Source organism: Erithacus rubecula (assembly GCF_903797595.1).
Source record: "Erithacus rubecula genome assembly, chromosome: 12".
Lineage (NCBI taxonomy): Eukaryota > Metazoa > Chordata > Aves > Passeriformes > Muscicapidae > Erithacus > Erithacus rubecula.
In genome coordinates this window covers 1854683-1870562 of record NC_136664.1, presented here as the reverse complement: position 1 = coordinate 1870562, position 15880 = coordinate 1854683, and the positions used below count along the sequence as shown (strand labels likewise).

The following is a 15880-nucleotide window of genomic DNA, read 5'->3' as shown; positions in this document are numbered from 1 at the left end:
CAAGGGCATAACATTGAGAACGTTTTACTGAAACAAAGGCAGGATCAGATACTCAAGCAGAGCCAACCAAGAAGTGTTTGCCCAGTTTTCCCAACATTGTGTAAGAAGTTTCCATTGCATTCAGAGTATAACGTGTTTAAAGTACTCCTGAGTTGAGTAAGAGCAGGTTGAAATCTGGGAAACGATGATTTGCTTTGAGTGGCTGCGTGATCACAAACAGATCATCAGGAGATGTACAAACAGCTTGTGATGTCAGGATTTAAACTGGGCTTAAATTGCATTTCATTTCCTCCCTGGAGTCTTTTTTCTGTAGCAGGATTCAATTGCAAGCAAAATGAATTTTTGGTTTGACTCCCAACTTTTTTTTTCCAAGATGGTTAATTTACTATTCTCAACAGAATGTTTCCTTTAAAAGATAGCTAATCAAAGAAATCAATGAATTTGAAAAGACCTGCTGCCCATAAACATCATGATTCAGAGTTAATCACAGTTTAACAGCCTATTGACCATGGTTAGGCAACTCTTCAGCACAGCTACAGATGGACAACAGGCAGCTCCTGGCCCAGGTGGAATTCAGGTGCTTTATACTCAACATAAAAAAGAAATTATAGGGATTATTCTCATCTACCAACAAATGACTGTCATCTCTCCACCCTTCTTCCAGGATCCAACTTTTCTTCTTCTAAATTCTTCCTCTAAATCAAGATTTCTTCCTCTAAATCCCACTGATAACCTTAGGCATCTTAGAAATTACATCAACACTGGTTCTGTAATTATAGAAAATCCCAGAAAACTACAACCATCCCTTTTCTGTGTTAAAGCTGATAAAATTAAAAGCCTTGAACTCCACTGATTTACATTGTGCCATTAAGACAACCCAACCTCATGAAGCTTTTTGGTGGTTTGATCCTGCAAAAAATATTTAAAAAATATTAAGTTTTTTTTCTTTTAGTTTTGCATTAAGCTGAACAGAACGAGTCACTTGTTATGGGCTGAACAGCACAACAAAAAGGAATCTCAGATCTCCATTCGTTTTTCTACATGTGCATGCTACTTCTTCCTGAGCATAAAGTTCAGTAAAACTCTAACATTTAATTTAAAAATCCTTCAAAGAAAACCCTTCAAAACAGGAGCTCAGTGGCAGGGAGATGGTTTGGTTTGTAAACTGCAGACAAAAAGACAAAAGTACTTCTGCAAAAACGAAGCCTAAGTCCTAAACCTTGTTCCCAGCACTTAATGTAGTCAAAAATCTTCTTTTCCAAGCCATTCCAGAAAGAGTTTTCCCTTGGCCATGCCTCAGCTCGGGAAGGTGATTTATGAGTGCAGCAAGAGCAGGAGAGAGCAGCAGCAGCCAGGATCACAATATCCCATTATTTCCCCCAAATTATTACATTTCTGGGCCACCTGGGAGGTTCCAGCTGGGCTCTCTTGTTCCTGAACCCAAAGTGGTTTCCACAATCAGAAAGGGAAGAGCCCAAGGGATGGGCTCAAGTGATGCAGAATCTGTGTGGGAAGAGAAATAGAAACCTCACCTTGGAGTTTTCAAATTGCCAAAGTTAATTTTGGAAAAGGTGAGAATTGGAGCTAAGTGTGCATTTGCACCCTTTGCTCGCTGAGGAAGGGCCTGGGCTGGTGTTTGCCTTTATCACACTCCCATCTCTGGTGCTGTCAGAGCAGTTAAACTGAATTTTGTTATCCAAAAGTGTGAATCACCTGTGAAAAGGGATCTGCCACAAACAGACCTAATCTCTGCCTGATTTGATTTTTTTCTGTAAATCCCCATCAGACACAGTGATGCTTCATTTAATCTTATAATATTTAGGGGCTTCTTACATTTGCCCTGCAGTTTTTTCCACAGAAATATAGATCTACCCAAATAGTCCCAATCTTCAGAATAATTTTCTATAATTAATTGCAGCTTCTGAAGTAGTTCTTTAAAAGTCCGTTTAGGATCGATGCAAGCACCAAAAGCTTTAGGGTGAGAATCCAGATCGAGAGGAAAATAAAGGTTTTCATCTTTGAAAAGAAAAATACCTGTTGAATCAAGTGCTTTGATTTCTTTACAAAGGAGATAAAGCCGGGCAGAGTGTGGCAGGAAGAGCTAAGAAACCTCACCCAGGGGAAGGAAATAAGGGCCTGTTTGCCATAGCAACACAATCTGAACAAGAAAATAAAATATACACATTGCTGAAATTCAGTAAAGAACCATCTTAAACTTTAAAGGACCACAGCTCTGCTTCAGCAGACTGAATATTGCAGAGGAAATCCAAGAGAGGTTGAATTCCTTCAAGCTTTTGCCTGAATCAAGATTTTTGGAGGATAGCAGAGCTGGTTGGCTCAGGCCCATGGTGACAAGGTGCTGAAAGTTCTGCTGAGTTGATGTCAGATGGGGGCTGTGATTTAGGGTGGTTTATTGATAAACAGCCAGGAGCTTTTTATCAAACAGATGTAGCTGACAGGGGAGCAGCAGCAGGTTGGGGAGTGCTGAGCTTTCCTCTGCCTCCACAGTGTTTGGCTGAGATAGGAGCCTGAGCTCAGATAAGGGGGAGGTAATTCCAGCTGGAGAGGGAAAGCAAACACAGGCTTTATCTTCTCCTGCATAAAAAAAAAAATAACATTTGTTGAAATTATGCATGCAGGATTAGGAATTCAGTGTGGAAAGGGCTTGGAAAAGAACTCCTGGACAATTGAGGGAGGCACTGCAGTTGTGTGTGGAGGCCTGGAGATGGCACACCTGGATTGTGTGTCTCTGCAATTCTTTGAAAAAAAACCCCAAAACTTGAAGTATTCTGCTTTTCTTATAACCACATCTAAAATGGCAAGAAAGGAAAAAGCCATTCAGGTCTGCTGTGGTAATAATTACTACATCAGGCTTAAAAATCTCCATGGAGAGCATTTCCAGCAATTATTCCAAAAAATGAATGTCTGAAACCTCCACCTCCATGGGTCATTACAAGATACCTCAGAGCTTGGCACAGACACTCCCTGGTCCTCCACACCTCTGGGAATTTTACCATCCATGCCACAATTCTCCCCAATGTTTCTACAGTGAAGTGCAGGAAAAGCTCTTTGTCCTTGCAGGGTCACAAGGGGAATCCAAAAGCTCCAGGAATTATCAGCCTTTGAGTTGTTTAAGCCTGGTGTGAGTAACTGAGCTCCTGTGCACTCCCTGCCTGCCAAAAACAGCCATTCCAAAGACAGGGTTTTCCCCCAAATCCGTTTGTTTTGGCATTTCCTGCACGAATGGCACAGAAAAGAGAAAGGTTGAAGAAATAAACAATATCTGACTTAAATTGAAAAGAGGAATGTGAGTAAAAGAATACCAGTTGTGGTTCATTCAATCAGCAGTAGTCCTTGGATGGAACAAACTGGTCTGATCTCTTCTTGGAATGGGATCCCCTCTTACCCTGGGTAACCATGAAATGTTCAAAGCTCTGCTCTTTGGGAGAAGTTATTATGTTGAATAAAATTACAGAGGGGAAAAAAAAAGGAACAAAAGGCTTTTCTAGCCGTAAAAATTACTCTTTTCTATTCTTCAGCTGACATTATCTGCACAGCCGTGAGTAGACAATCTCTGGTTGGCCCCATCTTATCTGAAAGTAAGTTAATCAGTATTTTAAATAACTAAATCTTTAACATCCTCCAGGAGTAACTTGCACCTCCAAGTGATTTATTGGAGGTCTGCACAGCACATTTGGAGGGGTTTGTGGCTTGTTCTAGGCCTCATTTTCCAAACTAAACATTGCAGTGGCTATGAAATTCCCAGTCAGAATCAATTTGTGCTAAGCATGTTTTGAATTATGCTCACGAGCACAGTTTTCATTGAAAGCAGCCAAGCCTCCAGAGTAACGATTGCTTCTTGTCACAGGTTGGAGTCCCAAAAAAACCAATGCCATGGATAGCAGAAATGAAGAACAAGGCAGAACCCTCCAACTCCACCAAGCATTTCCATCCCTTCCCATCTCTCCACGCCCCCCAATCCCCCATTTTCATTCTCCAACAAACAAGAACACCCCACAAGCGGAGGAGCAGCTCTCCTCCCAGCCCCGCAGCTGGCGTTTCTGGGGGTTGCAGTGACTTACAGGCGGCGTTCCTGGAGCAGGCGGCCAGGCTGCAGCTCCGCGCCGGCACAGCCCGCAGAGCTCCGAGCCGCGGGCAGGGCAGCGCTCCGAGCCGCGGGCTGGGCAGAGCTCCGAGCCGCGGGCTGGGCAGAGCTCCGAGCCGCGGGCACAGCCGCGCTCCGAGCCGCGGGCTGGGCAGAGCTCCGAGCCGCGGGCCGGGCAGAGCTCCGAGCCGCGGGCCGGGCAGAGCTCCGAGCCGCGGGCCGGGCAGAGCTCCGAGCCGCGGGCCGGGCAGAGCTCCGAGCCGCGGGCAGGGCAGAGCTCCGAGCCGCGGGCACAGCCGCGGGCTGGGCAGCGCTCCGAGCCGCGGACAGGGCAGCGCTCCGAGCCGCGGACAGGGCAGCGCTCCGAGCCGCGGGCTGGGCAGCGCTCCGAGCCGCGGGCAGGGCAGCGCTCCGAGCCGCGGACAGGGCAGCGCTCCGAGCCGCGGGCTGGGCAGCGCTCCGAGCCGCGCTCCGAGCCGCGGGCAGGGCAGAGCTCCGAGCCGCGGGCCGGGCAGAGCTCCGAGCCGCGGGCTGGGCAGAGCTCCGAGCCGCGGGCACGGCAGCGCTCCGAGCCGCGGGCACAGCCGCGGGCTGGGCAGCGCTCCGAGCCGCGGGCACAGCCGCGGGCAGGGCAGAGCTCCGAGCCGCGGGCTGGGCAGAGCTCCGAGCCGCGGGCACAGCCGCGCTCCGAGCCGCGCCACGGCCGCCGCCTTCGCCCCGCTCATGGCTCAGGAGCCAACGCCAGCATCGCCCGTAAAGATTCCTGCGGTGCAGCTCCGCTGGGGGCTGCCCAGGTTCTTGGGGAGTAATTCTGAGAGCACCCTTTGGTGCTTTAGAGGTGGAGCCCACCCAGGAGTTAATTTTCAACTTGTCCCTGCGCTGTCTTCTTCATTGGCTCGCCATTCTCTTCAGAAGCTGCTGGGTTGATGATTATTCCACATGTGCTTCCCAGATTTTTTTTGGGTTTTTTTTCCCCTCATCTGGCTCCAAGAAAATGAAGGGTTGCAGAAAATTTCTCTTTGGTATGCAAGGAGAGGGTTCTTATCACTTCTCGGTGCATACACGCTGTGAATTTGAACAGTTGGATATTTGAATACTGATAGCCAAGAGGTGCTGTCAGGAACAGCTGAAATGCCCCGAGCTGGGGCTCAAACTGAGGAATTCCCAAAATCCAGCAGCTGTGCAAGGCTGGGCCCAGCAAAGGAAACATTTTATCTCTGAACATTTAGCAGCCCTGCAGCCTCCAGGAGAGGAGCGGCAGAACGGGATGCCAACAACAAATTCTGTTACAGGAACATCCCCTAATTCTGTATACGCTGCAGGATAAAAATATGTATATGCATAAAAATAGTAATACAAGGGCCCATCATTACTCCTCTACGAACGTGGACCCAGATGTAATTTTTGGTTGGGAGAGGACAGAGGAAGATGTTTTCCTGACCCATTTCTCAGAGATAAAGGCAAGACTGTTACTCTCTTGCTGGTTCCAGGGACACTTCCACTAACTTCTGTGGAAACCCCACATTTTTCTTTGGGATATTTGCTCTTCTTCCAACTGAAAACAAATCTGTATCAATGGCACAAACACATCCAAGTCAGAGCTGATGTTTTTTTCCAGGCCAAGCACTGAAAGAAAGAAAAGGAATTATTCTGTTCTTCATAATTGGGTGATTTGGGTGAGGAGTGTGACTGTACACAATGAAGTTTGGTTTATTTTCCTTTACAGAAATGAAACAAGTGAAAACTTAAAATTTTCTTGCTGTCACTCATCTGACTTTTGCTGTCAGTGCCTCCAGACTGAGCAGAGAGGATCAATAATTATTTGGGTTTTTTTTTACTACAGCATTGCCAGTACTTGCTTGTTTCTATATTACCATTGCTCATATGAATTGTGGTACTTGAAGGGGGAAAATCACCTCACTGCAGTGTGTCCAGGGAATCTGATCCCCAGGCATCCTGCAAGTGATTTAATAATGAACATTTTCCTCACCTAATTACTGTTTAATTGGCAGGACAATCAGTCAGGTTGTGGGATGCTGCCTGGGGATTTTGCTGCTGAGGAGTGCAAACCTGTCTGGAATGACTGAAATGTCACAGTGCAGGTTCCCCACAGGAGCCAGGTCAGGCCTGGGTGGCTTTGCCCCTCATTTCCCTGAGGATTGGCTCACGCTTCCCATGGCAGGTTTTACTTGAGGGAAGCTTTTTTTTTTTTTTTTTTTCTCACGTCCACATTTTTCTGGGACATTTCATCCAGCTCTGGAACCATCCAGAGGAACCACCTCTGCTTTTTCATCTTCATTCTTGCATTGGGGTCTCCAAACAGGACAAAACTTTCCAGATTTGTCCCCATCAGGGGATTCCTGCTGCAAGAACACCTGGAATGGCAGAAAAACTCTGTCTCCAGAGCTTTGCAGTGCCCAGGCTGTAGGGAAATGCAGGATTTCACCATCCCAGGGGTTGGAATTTGCCTCTGTTGCCCTGGATGAGGTTCCAGCTGACCTGGATTGCCCTTCTGCCTCTGCCACGTGGAGCTGTGTGGAAACCTGCTCAGGGACCTCCTGTCACCCTGGCCACAGCTGGACATCACTCAGTTTATTTTACCTCTCACGCCTGAAGTGTCTGAGTTACAAATAACTTTGGATGTATGAAGATGGATGTGTGTCCACAATGAGGAGATGGTGGAATTCAGAACCATAGCAGGATAAAATCCTCTAAAATCTGTAGGTGGAATGGATCCCCTTCAGGTTTTGATAATCCCCTCAAAAATACTCAAATGATAATGGTACCTGGCCAGAGCTGGACAAATCTCAGCTCTGGAGGGCAGAGCTGTAAAAGGGCAGAGAAGAAGCTGTGAGTGATCCTGGAAGGTCCCAGCCAGGCAAAGTGTTAACACTTTGTGCCAGGGGCACATTTCTCTGAAAAGAAGGAGCCTCCCATCGTGTTTTCTTTTCATGATGTGTTCAGGGAGATGGGAGAGTCTGTAAATAAATAAAAGCATTGAGGTGGTGCCTGATCCTTCTCCCCTTGTTCCTCAGACTGGCAGGAGTGACCCTACAGGACCTTGGACTCTGACCACAGAGGCAGCAAAACGTGTCAGGATGTTTTTCTCTCTGCTGAGGGGATTCAGGGCCTTTCCTTCATCCCTGCTCGTGAAAATTAGCAGTTCTTCCATTGAATAAAATAGAGTTTACTCAGTAGAAACCAGAATGACATCAAGTATTGATACAGAGGAAGCTGAAGTGCATCCAGGATCAAAACCCACCTGATGCTGCCCTGTTTTCTGTTACAAATCAAAAAACAACTCTGAGGGGATTGAAAATGGATGTGGCATCTAAAAATTAAATAAACTTCTCTTCATATGCTTCTAAAGCACATTTACAAATAATATCAATATTCTCTTGGTTAAAGAGGTATTTTATGTAACTTTATAGGACAGGCTGTGTTCATAAGGATGGGTTTGTTTCCCTCTCCAGTTACAAGAGATATTATAGAGCAAATGAATAAACCCAAACAACATGAAATGAACAAACAGCAGAGCTTCAAATACTTGGATATAATCGAGGGTTTTATCATTAGGAAACAAAATTATTCTTCCAGCAAACATTCTGGAGTGACTTCTGTGCCCTGCTCACTTTTCCCCATCCCTTTTTGCCTGTGTCCTCCTGCTCTGCACTGAGGATAATTATGGATGTTGGTCACTTATTTAAACAAAAGCTTTGTTTGGCAACCTTTATTTTCCTGCTGCAGCTGCAAAACTGTGTGCACAGTGTGTTAATTTTTTACTTTTGATGCTACAGGAAGGGTTGTTTTGTTCCTAATGAGGAAAAAAAAAAAAAAAAAGAAACCAATGAATGAGATCCCAATCTCTCCTGATCCACACCAAACATGTGAAAGCAGCAACTTCCGTAGAGAACAATAGTAAATGAATGCTGAGACCAGGGTGAAATAAGCTGGACACTTCCTGGAAGCAAATTATTCTTCATAATATCGCAAAGCACAGATGTAAAATGCTAGAGACAGAAAAAAAAAAAAAAAAAAAAAAAAAGAAAAAAAAAGAAAAAAAAAAGAGCATGAAAATGTGAGGAAATAAAACAACAAAGAAACCCCTTGTTTTATTTGGGACAACAGACTAATAGGAAAAGAGGGGGTATTTTCTCCTGTAAAATTAAAAAAAATTAAATTATATATCAGCAACCTGAAGTTCTCAGCTGTTTTTATATGAGGACAGGAAATTAAGAGTGGATTTGATGTAAGCACTTGAGCAAATTATCGTGGTTTAAATCAGAATAAACCTTCCAGTGTATCAAGTTCTTCTTGGCATTTGCTCATAGGCAGACTAGTCCCAGGGTAAAGTGAAGCCCTCATTCACTGAATGGGGATTACACTGAATTTCATTCAATTATTGCAGAAATAGTCAGTTTTGGCAGCTCCTGAGCTCAGGAGACTGTGAAGCACAGGAAGCAATTACCCTTTGGTCAGTCACTCGTTGGTACTGGGAATCAAAGACTAAAAGCCAAACCTGAGCCTGCAGATTTAACAGGAAAATCCTTTTCCTCCTGCTGTTTCCCAGTGTTTGCAGTCTGACTTTCTGCTGCATGAAGTGTTTGTCATTTCTGCCTGTGCAGTCTCAAGGAAACACAGGATAAACCATGATAAAGGAGTCTTTCCGTGATTTATTGGTGTCATCTGTAATTTTAAAAAGAAATGCCTCCTGGTTTGGAAAAAAAATCCAAACTCATTGCTCTGGTAAAGAGGGATAAATTCTTACAAAGGGGTGAGGTAATTTTTATTCTCAGCTGCTGGATCAGACTGGCAGGAGGAGGTGCTGCAGCCTCCCTTGAGCATAAATTGTTTTATTTGTTTGTTCTGCTGTTATCTCTGATCAGAGTCGCAGACATCAGTTGGATCCCGCCAGTATTTCCTGCAGTTAATTTGAGATAAATTAACTTTGGGTAAATACTATAACTGGTTTATGACAATGACAATTTCTGTGTTTGCGTTGGGAAACAATCCATGGCTCTCCAGAGGACAAACACCTCTCACCTCCAGCAAACAGGAGTTAATAATCCTTGTGATTATGAAAATAATAGAAAACAGGGCAGCTTTTACATTGGGCTGGTTTAGGATAGCAAAAGGTTTTTCCAGCAGCTCCCCACAGCAGGTGGAACAGGGATTTTTGTATCCCTTTTTTTTTCCAGCTGGGATCTGCAGTTGCTTGACTCCAGCAGAAACTCTTTGGCAAAATTGTTGCAGGGTAAATTGGGGCAGCAAAGCGTGAAATAATCCAGTGTGAAAAGTCAGATTCTAAGTGGTTTAACCTTTGAACTGCCTAATCTGCTTGTGAAGGGGCAGAACACAGTAAATAAAGCAACAGGCTCAGCTGAGCACTGCCAAACCTGCATCAGGGAGCAATTTCCTGGCTGCAGGTGTCTGGAGAAACACTCACAGCTGAACCAGCTCTGTGACGTGACACTGCAGAACCCCACTGAACCTCGCAGGAATTTTTATTTATCCAGTTTAAGGAATATTTCAATGCAGAAGCCTGGAAGTCGCTGCTGGCTACGGTGAAGCTAAAAAGCGAAGTGTGGTTGGTTTTATTGGGCAACATCGTGCTATATAAAGACAAAAAAATCGTCTAATCTTTGTCCTCTTTCACAGCCATATGCATACACTTCCTCCGTGCTTCTTTTTTGGGGGATTTTTGCATATTTTTATCACTCGCAGAAGGTTCACGGCGCGTTCCCACCTTGGCCCAGCCCTCTGTTCTCACAGCACAAGTGCCAGGAGAGCGAGGCCGATGAGCTCATTTAGCAAATTCCCAAATTTCTCTAACAGTGACATTCCACTCATCCAGCCCAGGAGCTGTCGGAGAGGGAGGAATGGGATGGAAGGAGCAGAGAAAGGAGCAGGGGATGGGGATGGAGATGGAGCGAGTGTCTCTGGAGGCAGATCCAGGTTTAATCTGCTGGCCGAGTGCTGCAGCACGTCCAGGGAAGGGAATGGAGAATCCAGAGGGAGCTGGAAAGGGGCTCAGCCTGGAGAAAAGGAGGCTCAGGGGGGATTTGTGGCTCTGCACAGCTCCCTGAGAGGAGGGGACAGCCCCAGGTCTGTGCTCAGGGAACAGGGACAGGAGCAGAGGGAGCGGCCTCAGGCTGGAATCAGCAGGAATTTCTCCATGGAAAGGGGCTCAGGGATTGGAAGTGCCCAGGGAGGTTTGTGTGCCCATCCCTGGAGGTGGCACCCAGAGCTCTGGGCTGGGGACAAGGTGAGGACTGGGCACAGGCGGCACTCGGAGCTCTTTTCCACCCTCAGCGAGGCCGGCACCCGGCGATTCCGCCATTCCCTGACTACACTTCCCGGCGCGCCCCGCGCCACCCGCGCGTACTACAGGTCCCGGCGTGCTCCTGCGGGGGCGCGCGCGCTGCCCTCTGGGACTCGTAGTCCGGTCCCCGCTGCGGCGCCTCGGCGGGGAAGGGCGGGGGCATCGCGCGCGCGGGCGCGGCGCGTGCGCGGCGCGGGGCCCCGGGCCGGATCTCTCGCGAGGAAGGACGCCATTATCGCAGCCGCCGCACAAAACACCACGAGAACTCGGCGCCCGCCTCACACGGTAACGCGGCGCCCCGCGGGCGGGAGCCTCCGCTATGCGCGGCCACCCCTCGGCCGCCCGCACGGCCCCGCACGGGGACACCGAGCACTCGCCGCGCTCCCGCCGCGCTCCCCGGGCCGCGAGGCGGCGGGGAGGGAGCGGCCGGGGCCGGGGGGGCCGCGCGCCCCCCTCATGGCTTTCCTGGGGGTCACCCGTGATTCCGCAGCGGGGAGAGGCTCCTCCCTGCCAGGCTGCCCGGAGCAGCGGCGGCCGCCCCATCCCTGGCAGAGCCCGGGATGGACAGGGCTTGGAGCAGCCTGGCACGGAGGAAGGGATGAGCTGTAAGCTCCGCTCCCGCCCAGCTTTGCTGGTTTTTGGGGTCCCCCCGTGCCGCGCCCCGCAGTGCCGCTCGGTGTCCCGCTGCCCCCGGGATGTGCAGCGCTGCTCCTCCGTGGCTCGCACCGAGCAGCCGCTGCCCCAGCGGGTTTGGTGGGCACGGGGCAGTTCTGCCCTGGGCGGGTTCCCGGAGCTGCTGAGTCCCCGCAGAGCCCGGGCCAGGCCGGACACGCTGGGGCAGTGCGAGGTGTCCCTTCCCACCCCAACATTCCACACACTCCATATCCCTGTGCTCTTATTTGCAATTCAAGCGTTGCCTCCTTTTCCCCCTCCCTCTTTATTTTATTTTATTTTTATATCCATCCACAGTAGCAAGTTGTGTACTTCACCAAATATAGTCATTTTATCCTGCTATGGCACGGATAGTTTATGGATCCGTTTATTTTTGGAGCTCTCCAGGGAAGACTTTTTGAAGTAAACAAGGGTTATTAGCAACTGACAGATTGCTTGGGTGGAAACAGTTTTAAAATGATATTTTGGAGTGGGTTTTTTTTGTTACTTTCTTGCCTTCTGTGTGAAGCGTGGTGCCCTGTCCAGATCAAGAGGCAAACCTGACATTTGTATAACTTGAACTATACCGACCAAGATTTTAAAATATCAAACAAAAAAGTGTTTGAATTTCATAGCAGCGATTCTCGAAGCAGAGTGTTTATCTCTGTTAGGAAGTGTTTGTATATTTAATTCTATACATTTTAAATAGTTTATAGAAATGCACCAGAAGAACAAGACTGATGCTGAAACCCCTGAGCACTTTTCCCATCATTAAATGAAAGTGGTTCCATTTTCAATAATAAATGTTAGGGAGAAAGATGAATTAATTTATTGAGAGAATAAAAACTTGGGAGGTTGGATTTGGGAAACATTCCATCTTCTCCAGCGGACAAAAACATTTTCTAACGTTTATTTTTCCAGTGTATCATCTCTTCCACACCTGGTTTTTCTGTCTGAATCACCCAGCAAGTTGTGTGTTTCCAGAGCAGGTGTTAATTAAGGTGCTTTTAAAGAACTAATTGATTAATAACATCCAGAATAATTGAATAAAACCATTAAGGGCTGGTGCTAATTAGCAATGCTCACAACTGTGCAGCTGCCACAGGCACCTGCTGCAAGAAATAAACCTGAAAAAGGCTCCTGTTCTCCCTGTGCTGATTTTAACATCCTTTTCCTGGAATTTTTAGGTGATCAGGTGAGGGAAAAAAATGAGTTTTTAGTCCTAATGAGCTGCTAATTGTGGATTTATCTTAGTTTGGGAATGAGCTGTTCACACCCAGGGAATTCCCTGCTTGTAAGGACTTGAGTTTGCTTCTTTTTTTTTTTTTTTTTTTTTTTTGAGCTTCCCCCAAAATTTGAAACTCTGGAGGTGCAGGAACAACACATGGCTTTGTGTCAGAATTCCAGGATTTTTCCTTTATTTTTTGTCAGAATTCCAGGATTTTTCCTTTATTTTTTGTCAGAATTCCAGGATTTTTCCTTTATTTTTTGCCAGAATTCCAGGATTTTCCTCCCTTTCCTTGGAATTGCTGGGATTGAGCCACTTGTAGGAAGAGACAGAGCAAAGCCAGTGGTTGGAATTAAAATCACCAAATCTTTGTATTCAGAACTTTGCCAATAAAATGTTGGTCACAGGTTGATTTCCTTTAGTTTGAAACTTGATATTTAATTATTGACAAGTGAAATAATCTTATTTTCTCTTTTATCCATACTCATTGAAAGGCTAATCATCATATTTTTATTTTTTTTTTCCCAAGTAAAATGAATAAAATGTCCTCACAGCCACATAAACCCCTTGTTTCCTTGCAGCTTTAGGTTTTTACAGGTACTGGAAAATAGTGAATTTTTCAACCAGTTAGACTGAAAAAAATATACAAAAGCTTTAATTTCATCACACCCTTGGTACGTGGGACTTGAAATAAAACAATTTGTGGTGTTGTCTGAACAGAATCATTTTCTGTTGCTTCCTGTTTGTAACCCCTGACTTAGAGCACTTAAGGGAAAAATATATTCAGTTCAAAGCTGTGGAAATTTGAATTTTATCATGGAGTTCCCCTTTCATCATCATCAGCAGGAATCCTGTAAAAATAATTCAGATTTTGAAGAGCTGCTCAGCTCCTGTTTCCCTACTGAAATGATGCTCTTCACTTTATTTTCATTAGTATTTTTGTCAAGAATTTGAATATCCTGATACCTCTGTCACAGAGCAGTGCTCAGGTCTGATTTGGCAGCTGGAATTTTTTGCTTTTCCTTGATGCCTGCAACAGGAAAATTCATTGGAAACCTTTGGAGTGAGCAGGTTATATTTGATGTTTTCTTTCCAGATTTTTTTGTTATAACACTGGGGGCTGTCCTTGCCTCCTCTGGAATTTTTGGATAAAAAACTTTTTTCAGTGTATAGCAGTACACAAAAAAAAAAAAAAAAATTGAACAAATTATAAATTATTTTTTTGTTGCTAAAGGTAAGCTGGCAGGCCAAGAGGGAATGATCCTAAGGAGGGATAAATGGGATATTGGGAATTAATTCCTCCCTGGGAAAGTGGAAGATTCCCAGAGAAACTGTGGCTGCTCCATCCCTGGAAATACCCAAGGCCAGGCTGAGCAGGGTTGGAGCCCCTGGGGTGGTGGAAGGAGGATAAATTAATCTGCAAGTTTGTTCTTTGATTTTCCTGGAATATTGGAATACCCTGAGCTGGAAGGGACCCACAGGGATCATCCAGTGCAGGCCATCCCCAAAATCCCACCCTGAGCATCTTTGGGGGAAGAACTTTCCCTGATTTTTACCCTGACCCTGCCCTGAAGTCCTTACAGGATTTTTGGAGCTGTTCCAAATAAAAATCCTCCATCTAGTGGCTGAAAACAAGAAAACATCACAATTTGCTGGTGGAGCAGCTCTGCTTTTTTCAGCAAACTCTACAAATGGTGCTGGTGTGAATGATCCCTGTCAGGAACAATCCCTGCAGGACACAGAATTCCAGCACTAAAGATTTACCAAAATTAAGAATATTGGTCTAATAGTGATCCTCACAAAAGACTCTGTAACAATTTAAAGTCACCAAGTGTGTGTTTATTGGGAAAAAAAAAAAATGCAAAATAACAGGTGATCACAAAGTTGATTTATTGACAAAGGATTCAAACAAATCCATATAATAACAGCCCCTCCCATCCCCCCTTCCTATGGAAATTAGCTGCAATAGCTATTAAGCATTAATTGACTTATTAATTTAAGTCTGGGGTCATGGGGAGGGGTCTTGAAAGGAGGAAATAAGGTGAGTCTTCCTCACCCTGAACTCTTGGTCTTTTCTGTCACTGAAAATAAAATGATTTTTGGGGACAGGCCAGTTTTCCACACAATGGGTTCTGGTTGCATTGTCTGTGTTTCACTACTTTCATCTTTTCCCATTATAAGCACAGCTGAGCAAACATAAAATGACAGACAATCAATTATTTCAGATAACCACTCCCTTCTAACTTTTAATTCTTTTCAGCAAGGTAACTAAAATCCTAATTTTCTAAGATTAGTGTTTCACTCAGATCCCAGCCCGGGGTGGGCTGCTGGAGTTCAAGGGGATTAAATGGCTGTAAATTGAATTTTCTGAGTGTGTGTGAGCACCTGAGAGCAGAGCTGGGACAGGGGAATCACTGCAGGGTTTGGAGGAGCTGCTCAGGGAATTTGGGCTGGAATTTGGGCTGGAATTTGGGCTGGAATTGCTCATTTTGTGTGACCACCCACTGGCATTCCTGGATTATTTGTTGGGTGTTGTGTTAGGATTGGTGCCAGGCTTGGAAGAATTGGAAAAAGACATCCAAGCAAAACAGCTCCTTATACCAGGTGGAATGAAATAAAAAAAATATATATATTTCTGCAAGCAAAACAATAAAATAACATTAATAATGGGAGCTTTTGTGGTAATGCTTGAGGATTTCTGTCTCCCTGGGAGGTTTTCTACTCCTCTCCTTTATTCCTGGAGGAACTATTTCCTTTTTTTGGTTGAATTTTACCACTTGTACTGGAGTCCATCACCATAATATCTCTGTGAGTGATATTTATTTGATATATCCATCTCCACTATGTTGTGGCTGGTGTCCTGGTTTTCCCAGACAGGGAATATTTCTGTCCCTTTTTTTTGAAGAACAGACATTTTTCCCAATCTTTGGCGGAATTAAAGCTGCTTGTCTACCATTCCACTCATTTGAAAGCTGTTAAACTGAAATGTTTGTGTGGTTTTGCTATAAAATTTAATTGAAACACAATGTTTTTCCTTGCTTTTTAAGGTGGGTTGAGGATAAGAGTGACAGCCAAACAGATGCTAAGAAAAATTATTCTCCTTTGTGATTTTTGGGTAGTTGGAAGGAAGTGGTAAATCTGATCTCTTCCTCCTAAAATGACTTTTAGTTCACATTGTGAGGGCTCAAAGGAGGTTCTTGAATTTACAGTGCTTTGTGCTTTGCATGCTCTCAAATTGTTTTTATTGTGTTCCATTTGCCCTGCTTTTTTGGGAATTAGTGCAGGGAGCCTCAGTTAAAGCTGCCAAGCCAAGTGATTTTGTCATGGAGGAAAAGCCAGGCTCTGGCTTAGAAAATGGGTGCAAGGCACAGACTGAGGCTGAAAACAGAATTGTTGTGTCCTGAGCTTTGTGATTGTGGGAATAACTCACATCTGGAATTATCCCAACATTTCCAGCTGTGCCAGGGTTGCTTTGGAGCCTCCAGAGGGGGATTCCTCTTCCTAAAAACCTTCCCAGGGACAATCCTGGGCTGCTGCTTTATGGGATTCCACATTTCCCTTCCCAGGTGCAGTT

General features: G+C 45.5%; 1 protein-coding gene across 3 annotated transcripts in view; it reads left to right on the top strand.

Moving 5' to 3' along the window:
• Positions 1-10570: 10570 nt before the first annotated feature.
• BANP (BTG3 associated nuclear protein) overlaps positions 10571-15880 on the top strand; it is a 114897-nt gene continuing 109587 nt past the window's right edge. For 2 of the 3 annotated variants that reach the window (XM_079316009.1, XM_079316011.1), the window contains exon 1: positions 10571-10712. The gene's annotated coding sequence lies outside the window, so the exon portion shown is untranslated. The remainder of the gene's footprint in view (positions 10713-15880) is intronic. The other variant, XM_079316010.1, reaches the window with a different exon arrangement.